Source organism: Gavialis gangeticus, unplaced genomic scaffold, assembly GCF_001723915.1.
Source record: "Gavialis gangeticus isolate Ggan-Ray unplaced genomic scaffold, GavGan_comp1, whole genome shotgun sequence".
NCBI classification, from domain to species: domain Eukaryota; kingdom Metazoa; phylum Chordata; order Crocodylia; family Gavialidae; genus Gavialis; species Gavialis gangeticus.
Window position 1 is genome coordinate 126,713,815 of NW_017729032.1, and position 9,273 is coordinate 126,723,087.

General features: G+C 43.2%; 1 protein-coding gene across 1 annotated transcript in view; it reads left to right on the forward strand.

Annotated features, from left to right (window-relative positions):
- Positions 1-9,273, forward strand: part of PCCA (propionyl-CoA carboxylase alpha subunit) — a 569,837-nt gene that overhangs the window by 376,849 nt on the left and 183,715 nt on the right. The window lies entirely within an intron of this gene.

Sequence of the window (9,273 nt, forward strand, 5' to 3'; positions counted from 1 at the left end):
ACCGTACCTCATATTGTGCTGTTTCATGCTAGCCCATGAATTTTGCATTCTTTCTTGAACCAGTTGCATAGGATGGAGGGCTGACATTCTTTTTGGAGGTTGAAAATGTGGGTTTGAACCCTCTTACACTGAGGACAGCATTGAACTTGGGAATCCCACGTGTGAATTCTCTCACCGCTGAGTTGTATAACAGGGCGGATGAGGCCAGTATCATCACCATGGTTTTAAAAATAAAGCAATCACAATTGCCTTTTATGAGGGTCTAAATCTTGTCAGCATACGTTAGACACCTTCAAAGCATACCTAACAGATCAGGAGCCTACACCTTAGGGGGCATAGGCAAAAGAATATCTTTTTCCTGGATTCCAAGTGGGTCTTTGTGAGAGAAAGGAGCCAGGCTTCTCACACTAGATCAGTTCTGGGCATGTGCAGAAACAGAAATCTAAGCGTCTAGAGAATTGTAGCAGGAAAGAGGGAGACAGCTTGTGAGATTAGGTACGGAAGTAGCAGCAGAACAGAGGCTTTTTAATATAATAATTTTGGACTGAAGCCTAAAGTCTGCAAATTTACGGCCTAAATTCTGCCCAAGTCTTGCTTTTGGCACCTACATGAGGTGCTATGTCACTGTAGTGACATAGCATTGGCAAATACAAACTGTGATGCTGCTGCTACTGCGCAGTAGGGTTGGAAACAACCCGTGCGGCACTGGGACTGTGCAGTACTAGCAGTAACAACTGTGCAGTCAGGCGCACGTGTAGACATACCCACAGTGTCTTACTGGATCAAAGACTACCTTTAGCCATTCTCCATTTAAGCCTGGAACCAAAATCCATTGAGGAAGGCAGCTGAAGGCTTTCTCTAGATTTCACTAGGTACTGGATTTTCAATCCTTGTACTGATACAGATTTAGAAAAACTGTTAAAGTTAGTTGAGGTTTTCCAAATATACAGTAGAATGAGTGGAAAGTAGAAATTTAATTTAGTATCTTGAATCAATGTTTCGTATTCATGACATCACTGTCAGTATTACTTAATCATTGTAATAATTGTTATTCAGATATGTCCCTTTTAACTCTTGCTGGCAAAGGCTGTTGCATGTCTGTAAATGTGTATATTTGTTATTGATATAAATTCAATGCAAAAGAAAATGTAATAGAAAATCACTTTGCCAGAAACAGTGAGCACTTCTTTCAAGGTTTCTTTGATACGCTAGCATGCTATTGGTTAAGATGGGTTTTTATTTTTTGCTAAATACTCAGTATTGTAACATAGTTTAATGGTGGTGTACTTTAGTACTCTGAGTAAGATAACTAAATATACACACAAACTCACACTTACGTATAGCATAGAGAAAGAATGTGTTTTTATATGGGGTTGTGCAATGTACAGTGCAGGCATAATGTATGATAGGCTTATGTGTGAATATGTAAGATATTTGAAGTGATTCAATAATGTATTTCTGGAATTTTAGGCTCCTTACACATAATTTTAAGTTCTTAAAATAATCTTGTGAAAGTGCTGCTTTTATCTTTTCTGTGCAGTGATGAACTTTTACGTTGGAGAGTGTTGAAAGTACCCAGATAGTAAAGCTTAGATTTTTGTTTTGTTTGGCAGTACACTTCTGTTTAGAATTCCTTTAATCTATCTATTCCATGCTTTTATATTCATCTTGATAGCTGAAGGTTTTGTGAAGGATTTTTCTTTATATATGAACTTATTAAACTAATAATGCTCAGAAGTCTGAGGTTTTTCTATTCTATTCTTTTCTTTTCCTTTTTTCTTTTTCTTTCTTTTTTTCTTTTCTTTTCTTTTTTTACTTTGCAAGATGGACTCTTGAATGAGCTGTTAAATTTCTATTTGCCTGTCTTGAGACTTTTTGGCAAATAAAAAATAATTTATATGGTAGATCTAAAGTTACATTAAAATTGCTTATGCCCTGTCCCAGGCATTTTAAGTGGGCCATCTGTCTAAACATCTCTCTCTTTTTTTCTGATCATTTCCTCGACTTATTCATGAGCCATGGGAGGGCTCCTTTGTAGTCTCCATGTAGCTGGTTCAGTCTACCCCCACTGAATACATCTATGTGCTTGCATAACATATCTTTTCACAGTGCTGAAAATTCTCTGAACTTGGTTCAGATGAATGGCCCACTTTCTGAAGGTCTTTTTTTTCCCCCTGCAAAGATTTGTATGCAGAAACTGACCTCAGTGGCTACAGAATCCAGCACATTATTCTTGATCATTTTACAGGCCACCTGCTGTGAAAGTTATGATGAAGGATTTCTTAATGATTCTTTGACCATTAACATTGTTTTAAGTCAATATTTCACTTTTATTTAACTGCTGAATAGGTAATTGCACAATTGAAAAACAGCTTTACTGTGTGTCACATAATGTGGTTTTGAAATGCTTATAATCCTTGATAATTGGAGAATTTGTTATGATAGTTTGGGCATTTTGTATTTACCTAAAGGATTATATAGCAAAAATATAAAAAGTAAAGAGTATTTGCGAGACTTTTTTTTTAGAACAGTACAGTTCACATTTTGAATTGTATGCAAAGAAATCTATACTCAATTTTGTGACCCTTTAGAAGCTGGTGACATTTATGATAGCCCATTACATCATCATCAGCAATCAAGAGAGAGGAATTTATTTGCCATGAACTACAGAAAATTGTAGTTTTATTGAGTTCCTCCTTTCTGATTGGTTGGTGACAATCAAAGTGGACAGGCCTGGGGCAGAACTATTACTTGATTTACTTTTGTGAATATCTGCTTTCCCTGGTTGTTTGTTTTGACTAGAATAGATACTGGTTTTAACTAATATCTTGTTTTCCAGGCACACAGTAAGTGTGTGTCGATCTAAAATTTTATCAGTTGACAGGTTTCACACTGAAAACATAGCAAAGCAAACAAGTAGTATAATTGCTGCTGTTATGTATAATGTAGAGTAAAACTTTTTTCTGTGGGGACTGGCTGGAGAGGCCCCATACTGTATTATATGAGCATATATAATAGACAAGAATATTTATTAAATTTAGGCTAATGTCAGAAATCTACAAGATGTAAATCAAATTATGGATAAGTTTGTCCATTATACTGTTTAAAATAATATTTAGCTAGAAAAATATGAATAGAACTGACTTTGGGAATTGGTGTCAATTTAATTCATCCCCTTAGTTGTAATGATTATTTATTTAGCTGTTGTAGCTCTTAGAGATTCAAAATATGAAGGCTCAAAATTACCTTACTTGAATAATAATTGCATGGTTGAAGGAGACATGCCTATTCAAACTGCCTCTGATCCTCTCTACTGTTACTCCTCATTTCCTTCTCCTCTGCATCCTCCTGAAATACCCATCTCCAGGGAGAACAATGCTAACTCCTCCCCCCATACTTCAACTTGGCTTTCACCGGCACTTGCCTACTCTCGGCATAGATGTTTCCATCTGCTTCCAGTAACCTCAGTCCAAAGCCAACCACTTTTTTCCTGCTATTTTAGTTGTCAGAAAGGACTGAGTAATTTGATTGAACCCTGTCAAAGGAACTTTGTGTAGATTTTGAGTTAGAGATGGAAAAAAGGTTGAGCCCTACAACTTGTAAATGCTGCTGTATGCATTTTTATAAACTAAAATGTAAAATGGAAGAAAGTTTAACTCCTTTTTTGTATGTCTTTCTAAAAATCTTTTCTCTTGGTACAAATGTGTCAGATTTCAGCACAGAATAGTTTGACAGTGTTATAAACTGTAGGAAGTGTTCCTCAAGAATAGAAATACCTTGTATACCTTAACTATCAGCAATGCTGTATGTGCTGCATAAAATATGTAAAAACTCAAGTCCATATTAGTAATTTCCATATTACAAGTTACAGAGGCATGTAATAAATGCAGTTAGAATCATAGAATCAATGAGTCGGAAGGGACCTAGACAGATCATCTAGTGTGACCCCCTGCCATGGGCAGGAAGGAGCACTGGGGGTGTCAGGGGTCATAAGACCCCAGCCAGGTACCTATCCAGTCTCCTCTTGAAAAGTTAATTGCCCAGTTTCCTTGAACCTTCAAGGTTCAGAATAGTTCCTCCCATTCCTGTCATTAGTAGCCTAGGAAAAGCAATTCATGACGATCATGGTAGAACATCTATGTTGGAACTGGACCATCCTCGCACATTCTGTTTTCTGAGTAGATCTGAAATTAGCCTGTTGAAAAGAAACCATGTCCTGAGTTGTCTAGCAATGAAGATAATTTTTCAGAGGTGTTGCAGCTAGCTATGCCTACCAGTGAATGCCCAAAGGCCTGTAGTTCTTAATCGAGAAGGGGCCCCAAAATCTGGATCAGAAGGTGGGGAAGAGAGACTTGCCCAGGGTAGAGAGAATACTGTACTTGAATATAAGATAAGGTTTTTTCTCCCCATTCAACATGGGGGGGGGAGAGTGGGGGAGGAGGGCTTTTCTTCGATTTGAGGCAGTAGTGGGGCAGGCAGCTGCTATGGCTCTGGCTCCAGGGGTTGTGGCTGGAACTGCAGCTGTGGCCTGTCCCCCAGCTGCCTCTGCCCCCTGCCTGGGGACATGGAACGTCTTTTTGCTCCAGCCCCAGCTGCAGCCCAGCCCAGTAACAATAGTGGCACAAGTTTGGGCCAAGCCCTGGAGCTGAGGCTAGAGCTGCCACATCACTGCCACTGACTGCTACAGGGCTGGGCAAGGGCCAGAGCACGTATGCTCTGTGTCCCAGAATGGAGTGGGGACAGAATATGCTGGACCCAGAGCCAAGGGTAAGGATCTGGGGGAGGGGGAAGAGGCTGAAGTGGGGGGAGATGGGAAGAAGGGAGACCTGAGGCTGTGGTGGGGGGGCAGGCATAGGCAGGGTCAGGCATGGACAGGCAAGTGGTGAAAGGGACAGAGCGTAGGGGACAAGGTGTGGAGAGGAAGGGATCAAGCTGCTTGACCCCCCCCTCCCACCTGCCTGCCTCCCTCCCACAGCCTCCCTCTACTTTCTGCCCCTCTGCCACTGTTTTTCCTGCTTCAGCAATGTGGAGGATAAATTTAAGATGATCCTCCAATAATTACATTCTGTACATGGAAAATTATAACAATTTATACATTTTCCTTGTGTGGTATCTAATTAGGGGTGCGGGTCATCTTAAATTCAGGGTTGTCTTGGATTTGGGTGAATATGGACATTTTTTTCGTTATACCACCTGAATCCCAGATACCATCCAAAAATCCTTTTTATTGTGACTTTCTATATTCAGTGCAGTTCACAAGCTTCATTAACTTCCCTTTTGAGACCAAGCGGCTGTCCTTAGGTTGGACATTATGGGCATATGCATAGAAAGAAATTATCCTAGTTGGAGGACACGGCAGGTTTATCTGTATGATGCAAGACATCACCATGTTGAGATATGCCAGCGCACAACTCTGCACTCTAGCTCCTGAACTGGAATCTGTCTAACAGTTTTAGTGCCATGCTGCCTGTGGATAAATAAAACTTACTTTTTTCAAATTCTGGTTCATGAGCTAAAACATGCAGAAGTTACATGGAACATCTCAGCATGGCAGTACCTTACACTATATAGACATGTCCCATATCACTAAATGACTCATTTGAAGTAAATTAAATTAATTAAAAAAATGTTTAGGCTTCACATGGACTAGTTTCCAAGTCCCTCTTAGTAAATACAACTGCAGCTTACTGTTCCAAAGTGAAAGGCATCTGATTAGATGATCTGGAAAAACCTCTCTGAAGTAGAATCCTGCAGTTTCAGGGACCAGGAAAATTGCAACAGGCATTTCTTGTATAAAAGATGTCTATGAACTGCCCTCCTCTCCAGCAGTGTAGTAGAAAGAGGAACCATGGTTGTATTTATGGCAGCTTGAAGTCCAGGCAAAGCACTGATATATAGGCATGCTTTTCAGGAGGTTTATATTCTGTTTGGGGATGCTCTTGACAAAGCTCAGCAAGACAGAAAAGAATAAAAATAATCTCTGCCAGACAGCAAGACTCTCTTCTTTGATGGCTGTCACATTTGTGAGCTTGTTTCCAATCAAATTTAATATGAGCAGGACCAAGCCAACAGGTTGATTAAGAATCTGATACTAACAATGAAACCAATCTTCTGATGCATGTGAGATGAAGACTTCACGTCTTTTACAATAGGTAGGGAAATGTCACTGCCAACTGTTGTCAGTCTTGTAGAATTTGGCTTGACCCAAACAAAAACCTACTTAAATTCCAGGAAATGCAGGGAGATCATTACATTGTTATCCACCTGTTAGCTGTCCATGAAATTTCTGTTTCAGTTCTTCAGTATCTCCCAAAATATTTGAATGATCATAGCTGTGGTTGTCTAAATAATTGTCTAAATGGCTGTGGTTGTCTAAAGAATTGTGTGATATATAGGGACTTCAAGATGGAGACCGCGAGAAATGCCATTTGCCCCCATGAACCAGGGTTATTTCCTCACATTGGTTTTTTTGGCATTTATTTATACTTCCTAGAATCCTGAGCTTAGAGTGGGAAGAAATCATGTTTAATAAGTTTATTTGCAGGCTTTGTGGATATTGCTTTATGTAAGAGGAAACTGGGAAGTTGGGATTGGCCATACTTGAAATGAGATGGTCATGAGACCAGGGTCAACATTTTAAGAAATGACTAGCAATTCTGCTTCTTTTTGCAGTTTCTTACTTTGACATATCTTTAAGAGGCTGAATTTCCAGGAAGTGCTGGGCCACCTGTTCCTTGAGAATTCACATCCCTTTAGTTTGTTTTAAGTTGAGCACCCAAAATAACTAATGTCTTTTGAAACTTTTGGACAAGTTCTAGCAGTGGAACAACTCCTTTTGGAAGGTCCAAGGAGCCAGGCCATTTAGGGTGAGAGAAGTGCTCACAATAGTTCTCAATGCAGCTGTCAAATGATTAAGTAATTTGATTGCAATTAGTTGTGTGATTAAAAAAAATTAGTTGCAATTAATTGCAATTTTAATCACACAGCTAAAGACTCGAAATTATGCTCAGGAAAATTCAAAGGTATGCAAAATTATGCAAGTACTTTGTATGGTTGGGGGGTGGGTGTGGGGAGGAATTTGTGCAGATGTGGGGGCTGTGTGTGGGGGGGGCACTTGGAGCTTGGGGAAGGGGGTTCCCACATACCCTGGCAGGATGTGGTGTGCTGTGGATCAGGATTGAGGGGCAGCAGCAGGGCTGGCTGGGGCTGTGGTTTCGGAGTGAGGGGCACACAGACACCTCCCAGCAGGTAAGTGTGTGGAGGGGAAGGTGTGTGGGAGAGGGAAGGGGCAGGGGGGCAGATTGAGGCTCCCATGGTTAGGGAGGGAGTGGGGTAGGGGCTGAGGTGGGTTGTGGGACAGAGCTGCAGGTCATCCAGGGGTGCAGGAGGGGGCTGCTGTCATTGCATGTGCCCCCCAGATTTGTGTGGGATAGAGGCAGGCTGCTGCTGCATACTGGGCTCTGCACCCTCCTGCCTTTGCCTCAGGAACCATGCAGTGCTGTGTTGTGCCTCCCACTGCTGGCACAGCCAGCTCACGGCTCCCAGTGCAAAGGCAGCTGGGCACAGAGCCCAATCTGCAGCGGCAGTCTGCCTCCACCCCATGCACAGATCTGGGGGTTATGTGCCCCTTGTGCCTCCTCTGGGATGCGCACAGTGGTGGGAACAACCCCCCCCGCCGCCCTCATCCCTGGATGAGCCATGGCTCTGTCCCATGACCTGCCCCATTCACCCCATCCCCTGCCTCTGCATGTGCCCCATTCCCTCCCTCACTGTGGGGACCTTGATCTGCTCCTCACCGCCCCTTCCTTCCCCCATACCCATTCCCCTTCACAGACTTACCTGCTGGGCACTGCTCCACACACTGCCAGGCTGCATTCTTGGCAGCCTGCAGGCTGCAGCTATGTGTCTGCTCATGCCCCTCCGGCCCCCTGCAGCCACCTGGAGCCTGTGCCTGGGCTGCCCTACAGCCCTCTGTGCTGCCACTGGTGCCCATGGGGTGGCTTAGAGGCAGCAGTGGAGCGGAGCCTGGGCATGGGCTCCGAAACCATGTGTGTAATTAATGTGTTAAGCAAATTAGTGTGAACAATGATGAATGTGTTAATCATGCATGTTAATCACGATTAATTGACAGCCCTCCTTCTCAGCCATTTCCATGCTATGTCTCCTGTGACAATGGAGGATAAAAATTAGGACCTCCTCCCTCATCTAAATATAAAGAAGGGGATGATGGCCATAAATCCTTTAAATATGTTTGTGACAGGGTGCACGAAGCACCCTGCCACGAGCAGAACCAGGAAGAATTAGGAGAGGGAAACTTACCTTGGGGAACCAGAGGAACCGCGGCAAGCCCTGACATGATCTGGATGAACGGAAATGCTGGCTGGGGCCACAGCATATCAAAGGCTGCCACGACAGATCCAGACACCAGAAATCAAACATGGAGAAAAGAGACTGGTGTGGGAAAAGAACAAAGAGAAAGAAAGAAGTACCATGCCAGCAAGCAAAAAAGAAACAGCTGGGTCGGACAGGCAGCCAATAGGGAACTGCCATGTGGGACCCAGCTGAAGGGAGGGAGATTTAAAGGATGCTGAGGGAGCACCTGGAGGAGGACAGAAGAAGAAAGGGAGCAGAAGGAAGGAGAGAGAGCAAGCAAGCGAAGGAGAGCTGGTAGAAGACCCAAGGGTAAGCTCTGACCTTGCTACTTACTAGATGAGGTCCAGGAGGGAGCAAGAGTCAGCGAAGAAGTCCAAGCAACCAGTGAGTCTAAACCCATAGGGTGAAGGGAAGCACACTGGGGACCTAGAAGAAGAGGAAAGCAAAGCGGACTTTTACTCTCCCAGAGGAGAGAGAAGAGGGAGAGGACCCCAGCCACAAGAGGGTGATAAGGGGGAACCAGAGCAAGAGGTAGCTGTCTTGGGACCTGTGCAGGGAAGAATGGGGCAAGCAGCCACTTAGACCCGGGCTGTAGATATGATCCTTCAGGTCAAGATAATAATGAACCTTAGTGGCAGTCAACATCGCCCAGAACATCAGGTGTGGTGAGGGCAGGGTATGGGGATGGTGGAGCCCTGCGAAGAGCCACAGAAATTCTGAGTCTCTAACCATTCTCTGTTGCCTCCCAGTAGTGGCTAAGCATTATCTCCCATAACGTTGAAGGCATGGCAGGTGATTTATTAGAACAAGCCACTACTGTTCCAGCTGGGAGGTGACATGACTCTAGGTGGTGCTGGAGGAGCTCTTGCAAAGTTCATGACTTGCTAGTGTTTTAACAGA